Here is a 16,861-nt window from a genome sequence, read left to right on the forward strand (position 1 = left end):
CCTCTCCCTCTCCCTCTCCCTCTCCCTCTCCCTCTCCCTCTCCCTCTATCTCCCTCTCTCTTTCTCTCTCTCTCCTTCTCCCTCCATCCTTATTGTTCCTATTACTATTCCTGCATGTCCTCAGTCCAGCCACAAAAATTTATTCTCTTTTCCTTTTCAAGGAAGAGCTATGTACTCGGTAGAGGTGTCCTTGTTTCTTAGTCTCTTTGTGTATGTGCATGGACCAAAGATGTACGGACCAGAAAAATATATGAATTAATTCTTCATGATTGTCTACTGTACTCAAGCCTAGCTCAATTTTCATTAAGGAGGATTTCTCTAGCAGCTGTTGGGAGTAGATACAGAGTCCCACTGCTAAACATTAACAGGGACCCTGCAGAAGAGGAAGAAGGATTCTAGTAGCCAGAGGGTTGAGGTCACCAGGAGAACATAATCCACAGACTCAACCAAGTGGGTCTCATAGGGACTCACAGGGACATCAATCACAGAGCCTGCATGGATCTGCTCTAGATCCTCTGCATACATGGTTGTTTAGCTTGGGGTTTTGGTGAGACTCCTAATAGTGGAAGTGGGAGTATCACTAACTCTGTTGTGTGCTCTTCGGACATTTTTTTTCTCCTACTGCGTTGCCTTATCTCACCTTTATATGAGGATTTGCACCTAGTCTTAGTGCATTGTATAATGCCATCTTCTGTTGATATTACTGAGAGGCCTGCTCTTTTCTTTTTTTTTTGTTTTCTTTTTTTTTTATTTTTTTTAATTTCTTTTTTTTTTTTGAACATGAAATGCTTTTTTATAGCATGTTTTACAAGGGGAGGGGGTAAGAGGGTCCAGGTGGTGGAAAAGTACAAAATCTTCTTGGCCTGTGCCTTGAAACATGTCATGGTCTATATGGTACACTGCCTTGAATTATGATCTACCTGCAGTTCTTCAGAAGATATGGTACACTGCTTGAGTTATGGTCTCCCTGCTATTCTTAAGAAGACATGGTACTCTGCTTTGAGTCTATCTGCAGTTGCTAAGCAGGATCTTGCAGTTGCCAAGCTTCAGAGGACATTGTGCAGGTGGGGAAAGGTAGGGGGTAAGGGTAAGGGCGAGGGTCCTGGCTTCTGGCATCTCCCCCTTCTCTGTTTAGTTAGAGAAGGCGTCTTATGTTCAATCCCAACTATGTGAGTTTTGAATTTGGATGTCTAATTATGGGGGGTCTTAGACAAGTTCACAACCCCAAAACACTGATGTGAGACGAGTCACATCGATGGTCGAAGGCTTTAGGCTGTCGACGATGGGCAACGTCAAGGGACTCTGATGTGGGTGAAAGGAGGGTGAGAGCCCTGTCTTAGGCCATGTAGACTGCACCCACTCCAAGCACCACGCACTCCTTTTCGGCTGCATTGGGTGGGCCCCTGGGAAGTGGACCTACAATAATCCCGTCATTGGGCTAACTCACAAGAGGCCTGCTCTTTTCTTAAGGGAAACCGAAAAGCAGTGGATCTGTGGGCAAGGGAGGTTGTGAAAAGACTGGGAGGACAGAAGGGAGGGGGTCTGCAGTTAGGAAGTTTGTGTGAGAGAAGAATATAGAACAAAAAAAGAAACTATCACAACCTGAGCATTCTGATTAGCATTGGCACTTTTGTGACTTCATTTGCAAATGAAATGTTCTGTGAGCTCTCTAAGTATTCATATATACTAGTTGCTAAAAAATAGGAACTGAGAAAAGGAATTAAATTTGTAAAGAGATGCAGTAGAAGTTTGCTGACAGTGTCATCAGAAAAAAAATTTACTACTAATAAAATAGGCATTTTAAAAAAAGATATAGTTTCAAACTTTTATGTGTTTGAAATGTATTTTCCAAATGTATAGGATAAGAAGAAGAAATAATCACAAAAAGAAATATACAATTATGTCCCAGGATGGATATCTTTAAAGCATTTCCCATAGTAATTGACAGGTCAAGTAGGAAAAAAAAGTATGTTAATACATCATTCAAACATAATTAAACATAATTTTCTCATATACAGATGAATATTATTATGAAAATCATGATGAGTTACCATTTATTCAAGTGCATGTAGGTGTGGAGCTTTAAGCATGTTTGCCCTTTGCTGTAAATGGAAACATCAAGTCTATCTTGCATATCTTCTTTCCTGCAGAAATCATTCCATAGATAATCTTACACAAAGAGGGTCAGTGCCTTGCCAAGTGAGGTAAAGACATGTGGTAAAGATTTAATGCTAAGACCTACCTACTGAAAGATGGCAGTGTTCAGGTTAGTTAGTAAGACTTAAAGACAAATGTATATTCTATTGTCTATTTGTTGTCTAATTGTATTAATTTTGTTAACTAGTTACTAATTGTTATTAATTATTGTTATATTAATCAAAGGATTGCCATGGGTATTGTGAAATTTCTTTCTGCTAAATTATATATAAACTCATCATCTTGTCTTTTATTCTAAGTTACTTAATTAAGAGTTTGCTAGGTTTTTGTCTGCATTTTTGTTCTTCTGGAGTTTTTAATGACATGATATACATCCTTACCTCTTTGCCTTCAGGTTTGTAATAAAGTATATATTTTAGGCATGTTTATGCTTATCTATCTATCTATCTATCTATCTATCTATCTATCTATCTATCTATCTAATCTATCATCTATCTATGCCTGTATCCATACCTCTGACTATATCTATATGCAACTCTCTAGAATATTCAAGTTACCTTGATATCAATAGATATCTTCTAAAGACTGAAGAACTTAGAAAGAGTAACGGACTTGTAAATATCTAGTGTAACAAATTCCTACTTGGAATTATTATAATTATAGTCACACTCCATAGCAAAATAGTCATGTCACCATCTTTACTATGAAGAATGTCAAATCGGGCGATTTAATGTTACTTTGGGCTTACTTTATCTATATAACTGTCTGAGATAAGAATTGCAAGCTAATAATAATTACATTAATGTCAGAAGTCTAGAGGACAGTGATGGCTTATTAGCAGTGTAAGATAATTGCAATGTTATAAATGGAAATTTACCATCTACTTAAGAGAGTTAAAATTGAACAAGTAAAATATTCAGTTTTGCCTCAATATTTGGCATCTGAAAAATACAATATTGCTAAAAGTATTTTAATGATTTATTCTAACTTGGTCCAGAAAGCTTGTCAATGAATATGTGGTTATGTCAATGCATTTTATATTTTTATATAGAAATGTTATAATTTTAAAATGACAAACCATGAAGATGTGTTCTTTTGAAATGTTACAAGTGGTCTATACTTCATGATTACTAGTCTATGAATTTAAGGTATTTTTTTCAACTTTGGTGTCTCACTTTCAATATTGTATAACTAAATGTTTCAGTCACAAATCTTTTTGCATATGAATACTGAAGTAATGTGATAATTACTTTCATATTTCAAAAGCACATGCATATAGAAATGCACATACTTCTAAATTGATGCCAAATGATCAGAATCCATTTTTCAAGATTTACAGAATATTCAATACAATCTTAGTGCTATTTTCAGTAATGAAGTCTATTTCATATATTTATAAATTCATAATTTTCAAAGGCAAATAAATTTTCAATATATATATATATATATATATATTGTTCACACAAAGAAAATAGCACACATTTTAAAATATCTGCCTCAAATTCAACTATATTAGTTATGTATTTTGTATAGTTTTTCCAAAGGTTTGTACCTTTAAAATATTCATAATTATTTGTGAGGAAATGTTGAATGTAGTAGATAGCAGTAATAGTTAGATTGATAGGCACACTATAAGATAATTAGACTAATGCAATCAGAGTGTTGTTAACATGAATTTATGCCAATAATCCAGCATGGCACAGTAGGAATGTCATAATGGATCTTTGGAGAATGTTTCATTTTTCTATTTGAAGTGAAAAATGTTGGGAATGTCAATAAGTGGAGATTTTGCTTCTGTGTTATATCAGCCAGTATGGCAGTAGTTAGAAAGATTAAATGAGAATTGCCTAAAGGGGCCCATTTTAGACTTGTATCATGTGTTTGAAGCTCATCTTGTGAAATCTGTCAGAACAACTGGTCAGAATGTGTAATGGGTCATTAGCCAGGAACCACCAGTTAACAGAAAATTATATCTAGGTGGTGTTTTGCAGTTTAAAAAGCATTTTACTAAATATTCTATTTTTTCTCATGACCACAAAGAAGCACGAATAGATCAAAATTTATAGGCAGCATGTTCAAAAGAAAAAGGATAACGAGAGAATCTAGAGTTTACGAGAACAAATCTAGTTCCTAGTCTAAATCAATCAATCAACCTATCCATCAATCTTATTTGAATCATAAGTTTCTGCTATAGCTGCTAAATATATTTCATCTGTATTTAATATATGTCATATATTATTAAATATCACATATATACAATGTTTTTTTCTCTGGATAAATATAACTAGCTATTTTGCATGGACTGCACAGACTGATCCTAGAAATATGACTGGGAGCTACAGGAGATTAAGGAAGACAGTCACAAAAAGCACAGAACTGGGGAGGGGAGGGCCATGCACTCTGATGAAGATGCATCAGCAACCTGGATTTTCAGAGCTTTTGTTTTATACAGTACATGAAAGTGAGTTAGCAAATTTCTGTACAGGGTCTCTACAGGGGAGTACTCTCAGAGGGGCATAACTATGGGGTGACCAGGATGAGAAAGGTAGAGTAGGTACATATTACAGGCACTACTTTTCTAAAGGTCAACTCTTCATTAATATTTATACTTGGACAGGGTTCAGAAGGCTTTGCCCTTCCAATGAAACTTTTCTTTGGAATGCCATGCTTTTCCCATGAGTCTGGCATGGTGGAATATTTGACATGTCTATATTTCATATTCACTCAAGTCTTCATCTGATTCTAATGATGAGCTTGCTATGTTCTAATACCAAGTAGAATCACTAAAAATTACTTTATATGGAATTCTCGGATCAAAGTGTGCAAAATGTGCCTACTACTATTATTCTTCTAAATGTACATAGTATATATATAAGTCTTAATAACTTTTTATTACACCATACATTAATTCATTTCTCAATCCTCATCAGAAACACTAATATTTTTGGAGACAGTACTTAAGGCAGAGACCCTCAGTGGTCAAGGTACAGAGAATAAGAAAGTACAGAGTTCCTACTCAGATATTGAATATGTCATTGACATGAAAAATCACACATATGGAGTAAAAGAATTTAAGAGAAATTTACAAGAGAAAAGAAAAGAAAAATTGTTCTTAATTACAAATGAGCAGATAAAACAAATATCTAGATGATTCTTTAAATGTGTGCATGTGAAAATGTCCAGCATCTCAATACACTCAAAGTCTTAATCAAAGCTACATAGTTGATAGGCAAAAAAATAGTGAATATTATAGCAAGGATTGCTCTTGGTACCAGAGAAGTAGAGTAATTATCAATAATACCCAGTTTTGAGTTTTGCAAACAATAGTAGCCATTTTCCTGGAAAGATATTCTTACTGGTGTATTAATGGCATGTATATCACGGGAGAAACCAAACAATTTGTGGTCAGTATTAAGACCTACTCCAACAGTTGAAACCACTACGTAATATGGAAATTGGAGCAAAGAACCAATGACTCAATAAGCCACAATCGCCAGGAAAGAACCTATTACTAATATTCTGTTAAATGGCATAGCATCTAGCTGACAAAGGATGGGAGAGTCAGTTTTCATTAAGAGTGTAGGATTGATAAACTGCCATGATCCAAAAGAATTCCATGAAAGCAGCACATTTAAGAAAATATGGGCATTGTAACGATACACTGACGTAATAGAAATAAAAACCGCTTTCTAATTTTGAGCAACTGTGCATTAAATGTATATTTTCCTATTGGTTTAGATGCTGCCCAACAATGTTATGAAAAATTAGTTTAACCAGCAAAGGAATTAAGACTGTGACATGTAGAACAAGACGTTGAGACTGTAATCTTTAATTCAAGTTATAAAGAAGGTATGTAAGTTTAAGGCAAATCTGTGCTATAGAGTGAACTGGAAATAAATAATCAGAATACATGACTGGATGTTTTTTTTTAATAGATTTGCTTAGATGTGATGACTGAGTTATTGATTTATATGGTAAGATCCTATTATTTTCTAAGTTTTGTGCTAAGGGTTCTGTGAACAGCTGTGCCTTAATTCAGCCTAGACACCTGTAAGAGCTAACTTCACGCTTATGAAACAGGATGACATTGAGAAGAGTATGAGGTTCATAGATTCCAGGTCACTGTCAAACTGGATCTTCTTTAGTGTTTGTGTAAAAAACCAGAATTGAATCCTAGTATACGCTTATTTGTGGTCCTTACTAAAAAAAATTAAGTTCCAGCGTCCCCTTATTATTTTTGAAACTATTTGAGAAAGTGTTATCACTTTTTACTATGTGTAATCTGATGTCATGATGAGTGGCTGATCGTGAACAAATGACAACTCGACATCTTACTGGCAATCTGAGGTAAATGGAAAGAGCTGCCAAAAGTTCCAAACGGGAAATATAAAAACATTGCAGGTACTAACTATAAGTGTTAATTATAAACAGGACTTGATGTAACACTGATCCAAATGTAAAATACTGTTGTTTTAAGAATTAAAACTATGATTATTTATAACAGGATAGTATGAGATTAGAACTTTATGTTAGACTGGAAGTCATATTACATGACCTACATGTCTGTGCACGACATATCCACTGACAGAAAGCTGGGTTGAGGGTTTTAATGCCTTTACCAGGCATATTTCATACTTCACTTATATCAGCATTAAAGTGCCAGCTATTCTTTCATCATCTACTTTTCCTCTATAGATTTTATATGTATTGTACTTTTAGAATGATAATTCTCTCAAATTATTTGAATTTGATAATTCAGATTCCCAAATGAATAGTATTTTATGAGTACTCAATTTTTTGCAAATTATTTAACTTCCCAAACAGAAATATCTAGAAATCTTCCTTAGTAATTTGGAGACTAACATAGATAAAGGACATTAGTCATTTTTTAATGGTTAAGCCTGTTTTTCTGTGTGTGCATTTTTGTCTATATGCATGTGTGGTAAATGCAAATGTGTATGCCTGTATGTGCTGTGTGTTGTGGGTATGTGTATGCGATTTGTGTTTGAGAGTATATAACTGTGTGTTTGTATGTTTACCTGGTGTGTATGTGTTTGTGTATATATGTAAACTGTGTAAGTTATGTGTCTGTATGTCAGCATATACAATCCTGCATTCCTATATATACATTTGTGTACTTTATGTGAGTGTGTGTTTGTGTGTGTGTATGTGTGCTTGTATACATGTGTATTGTATTTGTGCATATGTTTATGGTATATGTACATGCTTGTGCTCAGACCATGCGTCTCTGTAGCGGCAACATTTGTTGTCTTTCTCCTTTTAAAATAAAAATGTCTCATTTTAAAGAAGACACATACAGTATCAAATGCAATGTGATGTTTTTGTTAAATAATAAGCAACGGTAGTGTGCTGAAATAAATAATTCTCGTAGAGGTAAAATATATACAACTATAAAATCATAAATATGCTGGGGAATTATAATATGAATTTGTAAATTGTATGCAAATAGCTTGAAACCAGATCTATAAAGACATAAATAAAGCAAGAAGACTGAAAGGTTTATACGTTGGCTTGTTTATAGAGTAGCACAAACATTTTTCTTTTTTAATTGGCAATTAATTTTCGGCAGCCATCTAGGTACTTTCATGTCAAATTACTTTTCCTACACTAAACAAGATTAGGCATCCGAGCAGCCAAGCACTTATGTGAAAGTGAGAAACTGACTGTCAAGTAGATATTTTCCACCTATAACCAATTAAAATGCTTCCTTTTTGATGAATGAGTATTGTAATTTCACATTTCATATTTGTACCTAAATACATACTTGGATAACATCTCAGTTCACAAGGGCTACAAAGATGTGTACTGAGATTTCCGTTGTTTTCCTCATGCAATTTATCCTCAAAATGAAACAAATGAGTATTTTTCAGAAGGGTGAGGAAAGCGTATTGCAAGCAGCTCCTTATGTGGCCACACATGAAGCTCAACTGCACATACACAACTAGGGGTGTAAGTGCATGTGACTGTATGTGTGTATTATGCGTGAACACATGTATGTTTGTATGTATGTATGTATGTATGTATGTATATGTGTGTGTACATTCACACATGCATGCATTAAGCAAAAACTTTAAATGAAATCTCATCAAATAACTTTTTAGCTTAATAGTCCCTTGTATATTATCATTTTGAATTAAATTGTAAAGATGCCTATATTTAAAAATTAGACTATTGACACATAAGGTAAAAGTCATTTGTTATTGGTAATATTCAAATGAATGATATAAAAAGAAAAATATTGATTTTTTAGAACATGTCTCATTTTTCTTACTTCACAGAAGACTGATGCAGGTTCATGAGCCTATCAATATTATTTGAATTAATGCATATTCCTCATTATTGATTGCTTTAACAATGATTGTCATAACTGATTTATGGGCACTTATGCTTGTTAAATATTTTAAGAATAAATATCAAATTTGTATACATAAGTAGACTGACTTGAATAAACAACAGAGTTAGAGGTCAACACGGCATTTTTTATTTAATCCATATTACGATACATTTTGCAGGATTCATCTTTAAGACAAAAGTCTGACTGAAGTTTACCTTAACATGTACTACTCAACGGAATTTACTATTTTACTCTAACAAAATTTTTAGTGTGGGGTGGTGGTTTTCTTATTACTTGAATGTGCATCTAACATCTCTATGCAGAAAATTTAGATGTATTAGGCCAAAATATTTGAGTTTATCCTTAATATGTCTAAAATTATTTTATTACTGTTACCTAGTATAAATGAAATATACCCGAAATACTTACATTCATTTTATTATGATAGCTGGCACCTTGCTTTTGTCAAATTCTCCTTTCCTCTTTTTGTTTTCCAGAAGATTTTATTTACAATATAAATATGTCAATTCTAAAATTGCTAAGTTCAACTATTTTGTTACTTGTCACTTGTTATCAATTTAAGAAATTCTCTTTGGATAGTACTAATGCCTTTAGAGTACTAGCTTGTTTTATTAGGAGTAAAGTCCATAGTGTATAGCATGTAGGTAAGATTCAAAATTCTATAATTTACATATCAATATTTTCACATTATTTGATTAAAATGTAGACTATTGTTTCCCTGCTCAGCTTTGTTAACTGCCTTTCTAAAATTTGCTTGACCTAAAAATACAATGTGGGTAGCAAGGCTTATTTGCAAGTCTAATGATCTGAATTTGAGTTCAGCACCCATAAAGTACAGAGTTAAACAAGACAGTCAAGTCAGCAATGTGCTCTCTGATCTCCACATGAATGTGTTGCATTCTGGGTATAAAAAGGAGAGAGGGAGGGAGGAAAAGAGAAAAGGAGAGAGGGAAGGGAAGGAGGGAGGCAGGGAGGCGTAGAAGAAGGGAAGGAGGCAGAGAGACCGAGAAATACATAAATTAAAAACATACTGTATATATGTTCTTGCTCATTTGTAGTGTCATCTGTGTCCTTATTCTGATGGCACATTCTCGATATTCTTGCTCTTTAGTAAACTTTGAAATTAGATGGTATAAATCAGTTCTTTGGTTCAAGGTTATTATTTTCCTTTAGCAAAATCTTCTCTTCAAGATTTAATTTGTCTGTTATTAGTGCAGCCACTTCTTTTTTTATAATTTATTTATTTTTTAAATCATAATTCATTCACACAAGGGTTATAAACACAGAAAGGCAGGACGTGGGGAAGGGGATGACACTGGAGTGTGGATGTTCAGGGGGAATACAGATATCTTTCAAACAGGGTATCAGCTGGGTGAAGGTTCAGGGGGCAGGTCACTATGACTCTGCCTATGATTCACTTGTCATTATCTAAGTTGGTATTGTCTGCCAAGGCTACCTATTTACAAGGTCTATGACTACTCAGGCTGGTAAATTTCCATGAAAGCTAGTGCAGCCACTTCTTATCTCACATATTTCATCTTGGTACAGATGAAATATACTTATTATATATAGATGTATATTTAATATTTTATGTGTTTATGTTTACCTGCTTGGATGTTGTGTATGAGATGTATGCAGTTTATATGTTTTAATTCTCCAATAAAAAGACATATGCTAACAGAGTGGATGCAGAAACAGGATCCAGCATCTGAGGTGTGTCTCTGTATTTGTTCTGCTCTGCTGCAGGAGAAAGATTCTCTGATGATTGATGTGTAAGGCATTGGTCTATGAGTACAGCAGAATTTCATTTGGAGTCATTTTATTGCTACCTTTTGTTGTAGTTATTTAGATGGGTAGTATTTGTTTTTATCCTAAGTTTCCAGCTATTTATACTCTGGTTCTTAAATACTCACGCAGCATCAGTTATAGGTTAGATGTCATGGAGTGGACCTTAAATAGAGTAAGTTATTTAATCTCCTATAAGATTTATGCTGCCATTACCCTAGCATATTTACAGATGAGACAGATAAAAGTGGTTAGTGTTAAGTACTTCCTTTTAGCCACTTTTTTCTCACAGGAATGAAGAACTGATTAATGCAGACAAACTCAACTTCCAATTTAGGTCACTTACAAAAGTGCTGTGTGTTGGGATTCCACTCTCTATGGAAATACATAAAATTTAATCCAATGTATGTCCTTCTATAATCTATCATCTGTCTGTATATTTCTATCAATGTGTCTATCATCATGGGTGTCTCTATCAATGTGTCTATCAATCATCTATCATCTGTCAACTTTTGACTCATCGTGTATCAATCTTAGATTTTTTGAAGTATTTATTTTTCTTCATTTGTTTCTAAACACCAGAAAGAGTAGTCATTAAAACAATGCAAGTCATTTCAGTTCAAAAGGAATGATTCACTTTTTATAAAAGAGACAGAAAATCAACCCAATAAAGACTTTCCAGCTCTATGGTAGGCTTCAAAGGATGTTCAATATCAAGATTAATAAATAGCAAATTGGTTCACAGAATCAACATCTGGATGCCCTTCATGACTATAATAAATCTGGTCTTTGTCATAGGTGCCTTGACTCTTTGCCATGCCTCCACATGTAACACATGATCTGCTGTAGTTGTCCTGATCATATCCTTCCCCCATCCTCTCTCAAACTAACTCAACAATGTGAGCTGACATAGGTAGGCCACACATGTAAATTCCTGATATTGAGTATGTGTTTAAAGAGTAATCAACTTTTCCCCTTTGCCCATCAAACTTTATTCTTTCACACTTTCTTTCACTGGCATAGTCTACACTTTCAAAAAATTTCAAAGACAGATCTTAGACTTTATATACAGAGGCTTCAGCAGCAAGGAGTAGGTAGGTAGAGAACACTCCCTTTAGGCTTCTGTGTGAGGAATGAACTCAAAATTCTGGAGTCAGAGTTTATTCCATTCCCAACAGGACACCTTTCAATTGACAAGGAAGAATATTGCTGTGCTGAGAACTTTTCAGCTGAAACACCTTCAACAGGCAAGTCCCTGGCATGGAACTGACCTAGTGCTTTTGCATAACGCACTTGAGAGCTACTGCTGAATCTAGATTTAGTCTTGCAGTTTCATCTGGAAGAACAGAAAGCTGCCCTGCAGATTTCCTCTATCCTTGGGATTTCAACTTGAGGGTGCAGAGAGTGATTCTTGCTCACCACTTCCTCACACCATTTCTGATCAGCTTTCTCTGTTTGCTGCATCACCCTTTACTCTTGAATAAATGCCATCACTGCTGGGCTTCAAGTCTTACTTTTATTTTAAAAGGGAGGTATGCTAGGTATAAATTTCTTGGTTGGTTTCTTTGTTCTTTCTTCCACTATAATGACTGTCCTTTCCTTCTTTCTCTTCGTCCTTTCTTCATCATTTCTTCCCTTCTTTTATTCCTCCCCACTCTCTCTCCTACCAGCCTTCCTTCCTTGCTTCCTTTCTTCCTTCCTCCCTTTCGAAGCTACTATCACCACTGTTAACTTTAAGCCTCCTACCCTAATATATACATACTCATTCAGTCTACAACTTAGAGTCTTTTTTGGTGCGATCAATCCTCAGAATGTATAATTTATGTTGTTTTGCTCTTAAAACAGACTTTTTAAAGATCAGAGTAGCTTAGTGTTAACTGAGATTTTTTTTTCTAATCTTGTTTCAGTTAGGCTTTGCCCCTTTGTTCTTGTCTGTGTGTAATTTAAGGAATGAGCTTAATTCTGCTTCTTCTGTTCTAATTGGTCCCCTGTTCATCCCAGTGTTCACTTTTCTCTTAACTCAGAGCTTGTTCTAGAATGTCTCTTTCCTGGGTTCTTACTGATACATGTATAGATTATTGACACTACACATTTTGCTACTGTTTGTAGTGAAACATATGTACCTCTTTACTGATGTTTACCAAGACCTCTGTTGTTGAAATTCCCCCTCTCTCTTACAGACACTGACATTTTTATACTCCATCACGAGCAAAGTTATTGCTCAAGAGATTATTGGTCTTATTAAATGTTTCAGAAGTGTACATTCTCTACAATTCTCCTCTGTACAATTCTTCAGGAGACAGGAGGAGAAAGAAATGTCTGTCTTTTAAGGAGTTCCACCTCTGTTCTATATGGAGGAGGTTGAGCATGTACTTTGTTCTTCCTGGCTTTATACTGTGTGGAATGCTTGCCTGGTAACAGGCTTGATTACGAAGACCAGCTTTTGTTTTTGTTTTGGTTGTTCATTTTATACCATCTTCAGGTTGATATTTGTTCTATTACCGAGGACTTGCTCTTAAACAACCAGTCACTGGCTTTTGGTTGTGTCAGCCAAAGAAACAATTTTCACTACATGAGGTGGAGCAAAATATAAAATTTCAATAATTGTTTATTTGAACTTGGGAACTGGAAGGAAAGAGAGGTTCATGAATGGATGCTTGTTAAATATGGGAGACAGATTCTAACAGATTTATTATAATAAGTATGTTGATTATAAAAGATATGAAAGCATATTGATTATAAAGAGGAAAATTCTTTTTATCAAGTATAAGATACATACACACACACACACACACACACACACACACACACACACACACACACATATATATATATATATATATATATATATATATATAATCACTTAAAAGATATGTTTCATGTTAATATCCATACACTGTTCTTGATAAAATATCATTAGATGTCATGAACACCAAAATCTTTGTACTTATAAATTATCATTGATAATTTATAGTGTAATTGCTAATCCTATTCTGCATCAATTTGTAATTCTTCATATGTCATAAATACGAATAGATATTTTCCAATAATACACTATCAAGCAGTTGCACGATGACTTCCTTAAATGATTTCCATTATTACTGGTCCTGTAGTGTAGGTGGGAGAAATTCGGGCAGCCCTTTGGTTCCTACCATTATTTTATGTGTCAAAATTGGATTAGATACTATGCATAATGCAAATAACCATGTAATTATTTTGAATTTACAATGTGTTTACTATGTAATTGCATAGTAAGTACCATATAATTACAAGATGATTACATGATTATTTCTGCCTTTTACACAGCTTTAAAAGCAAAAGATTTTGTTGCAATTATTATTGGCATTTATTGGTGAGTGTTATATAGTAGGAAACAATATTTATCATATAATCAGCCAAGCAAGTAACTGTTATTGGCACTTTTCAGTTGCAATATTATATTTAAAAGTTATTATTGTGAAACCAAAACAGCTTCAAAAATATAATTTATTAGTTAAAATAGTTATTTGCACTTGAAGAGCTATAGGCATAAATAAACAAATAGTTTGATATCTCAGAAATAGCTCCTAATTCAGTTTAATTCCTTCATGAACAAATATGATTATATAATTTTATTTGATACTATGAATTTCAGATAATATTTAAAAAGTAATTAAAGTGGATTTGTTTGGTTAACTAAGTATGTTAATCTAAAAATAATAACTTAGAGCATGTATCTTTCATAACTAAAATATTATCATTTTCATTTATCCTTATTATTCTTATTTTATATAAATATTTTATAATAATATTATGTCACAAGGGAAGAGTGCAAATACTATGAAAACCTTACAGTTCCCACTGATAATTACATTATGGATTCATAGAGTGCATCTATCATAATAAATGAACTTATATTGATCTAATATTATAAACTAAAATTCATGTTTTGAATTTGCACATAATTTTTTTATAATTTTCATAAACATATATAATATGATTTGCTATCATTCTTCCTTACCTCTCTTAATTCAACTACTCCTGGATCTCCAACCATGTCCCCATGACAATTTTATATCTTCTTCTTTTAAAAAAACTATAACTCACTAAGTCTAAAATTATTTCTATCTTAAATCAAATGCCATGAAGCAATCCATAGAGCTTGGTCAACCTACAAGGGGCAATACTCTCAAAACAACTGAATTGTTCTCTCTCAGAAACTGTCTATTGCCAATTATTCCTCAGCAAATGGAGAGGCTCCTGTGCCCATCCCACATCCATTCTGAAATGCCAGCTGGCTTGATCTTGTTCAGGTCTTTTGCGGCAAGCACACCTGCTATGTTTCAGTGAGTGTGATTTCTGTTGCATATGTTATAATAGGTTTTATAATCTTTTATGTTTGTTGGTTATCATATGTTCAAATTCTGGATGAATGCTTTTAAAGTTGGGTTTCTGGGTAAGCAACTTCAGAAAAATTATACATAATAAGATTCAAAGGAATTTAACACCATCTCCAATGAATCAGGCCTTTTTTGAAACAAAACCTGTGTCAGGACTACTTACTGAGTTAACTTGGGATAGGAGTTCTAAAGGTAGGCTGTCTTGTACTAGACAGAAATCTCACTATTGACATTGTTGGTAGGAATAATTAAATGTTTTAAGTAGCACCAAAGATTTGTGTGGATTCTTTTGTGTTCATAAGTGTGTTGGGAGTATGCATATATTTATATGATTAAAGGCATTTTATTGTGTGCTGTTAAAGATTAAACATGCAGCATTCAAATGACTATGTCTATGCCCCCATATCTGGTTGCAATCCTTATTCTAAGTTTCCATTGCCTCAATGTTGTGTAAGCATTCTCCCCACTTATTTTTGGATTTATCAATAAAAGATGCACAGCCAATGACTGAGCATGGGAGAGAATAGGGCTTGACTTTATCCCAGCCAGAGGATGGCGACAGAGAGAGAGTGTAGAAAGGAGCATAAGTTATGGGGAGGGAGTACAGACTACATCATGAGAAAACTACTGGAGCCCAGAGACCTGGATCAGTATTAAAATTCAAATATTATTGGGATTTTGACTGGGAGGTAGTCAGGTTGGCTTATGTTGTTAAAATATAGTAAGATGGCTCAATTGTTATAAACATGAAGTTCACTGAATCAATATAATAGCCGAATTATTTGTGAGATAGCTAGGTTAAAAAAAACACTGCAACAAAATCTTTATGAAATCATCATTAACATGTGATTGTGTTCACATGGGCAAATATTTTCACGTCGTGGGAAGGCCAGAAGTTGAAGCCTGGCACCTTCTAAATATATTTTCCATTTTCATTTTGAAACTTAAATATAATTTACTCAGAACTTGAACATATGATTATCCAAAACATAAGGATTATGAAGCCTATTATAACTTATTCAACAGAAATCACACTCAGTGAATTACAGCAGATGTCGTTGTCTGCAAAAGATTTGAACAAGATCAAGCCAGTTGGCCTTTTAAATTATTTCCTTGTTCACCTTTTCTAACACAGCCAAAGTGCATCCCTTACTTTAGACCTCTCTAAAATTCAAGGCCTATGACTTGTTTTCTTACTGTTCTCAATACTACCTACTCAGTATGTAGATGATTTTTTGTTTATTGAAATAAATTACACACATCATTTCAGGGCTTGCCATACATAGATACTAGAAGGAAAACTCCAAAGTAAGGAAACACAGGAAATAAATAATTCCACACCAGGAAAACCAAAAGAAGGAAAGAATACACACACACACACACACACACACACACACTCCACCACCACTACCAATATCAATATAACATGAAATAACAATTGTTAGTATTTAATATCTCTCAATAGTAATGTACTTAATTCTCTATAAACAGACACAAGGCAACAAAATGGATGAGAAAGCAGGATTAATCATTCTACCGCATACAAGAAACACACCTCAGCATCAAAGATAGATATTACATCAGAATAGAGGGTTGGAAAAATATTTTCCAAGCTAAAAGACCCAAGAAACATGTTGAATAGCCATTATAATATTTAATAAAGTAGATTTTCAACCATAAGAGATGGGGAAGAATATTGGCCAGTCAGTCACAATGCAATTCACTATAGATGTAAGAAAACTGATTTAAACACCATAATCTTATCAGATAATCATGAATTAAAGCAGGGCTTCAACAACAACAGAAAGAACAGAAAGCTTTAAAACACATGGAAACCAAATGACTATTTCAATGACCACTGGATCAAGGAAAAAATAAAGAGAGAAAATAAATACTTTTCTGAATTCGATGAAAATAAATGTATAACACATCTAAACTTGTGGGACACAGTGAAAGCAATGCTAAGAGGAAAGTTCATAGCACTAAATACATTTATCAGAAATTAGTGAGATCTTATACTAGCGACTTCACAGCATGCTTGAAAGCTCTAGAAAAAGAAGAAGCACACAGACCACATAGGAGTAAATTGCAGGAAATAACCAAATTCAGGGCTGCAATCAATAAATTAGAAACAAACAGAATAATACACACAATCAATTAAACC

The sequence above is a fragment of the Grammomys surdaster genome, unplaced genomic scaffold, assembly GCF_004785775.1.
Source record: "Grammomys surdaster isolate TR1022 unplaced genomic scaffold, NIH_TR_1.0 126124, whole genome shotgun sequence".
NCBI classification, from domain to species: Eukaryota; Metazoa; Chordata; class Mammalia; order Rodentia; family Muridae; genus Grammomys; species Grammomys surdaster.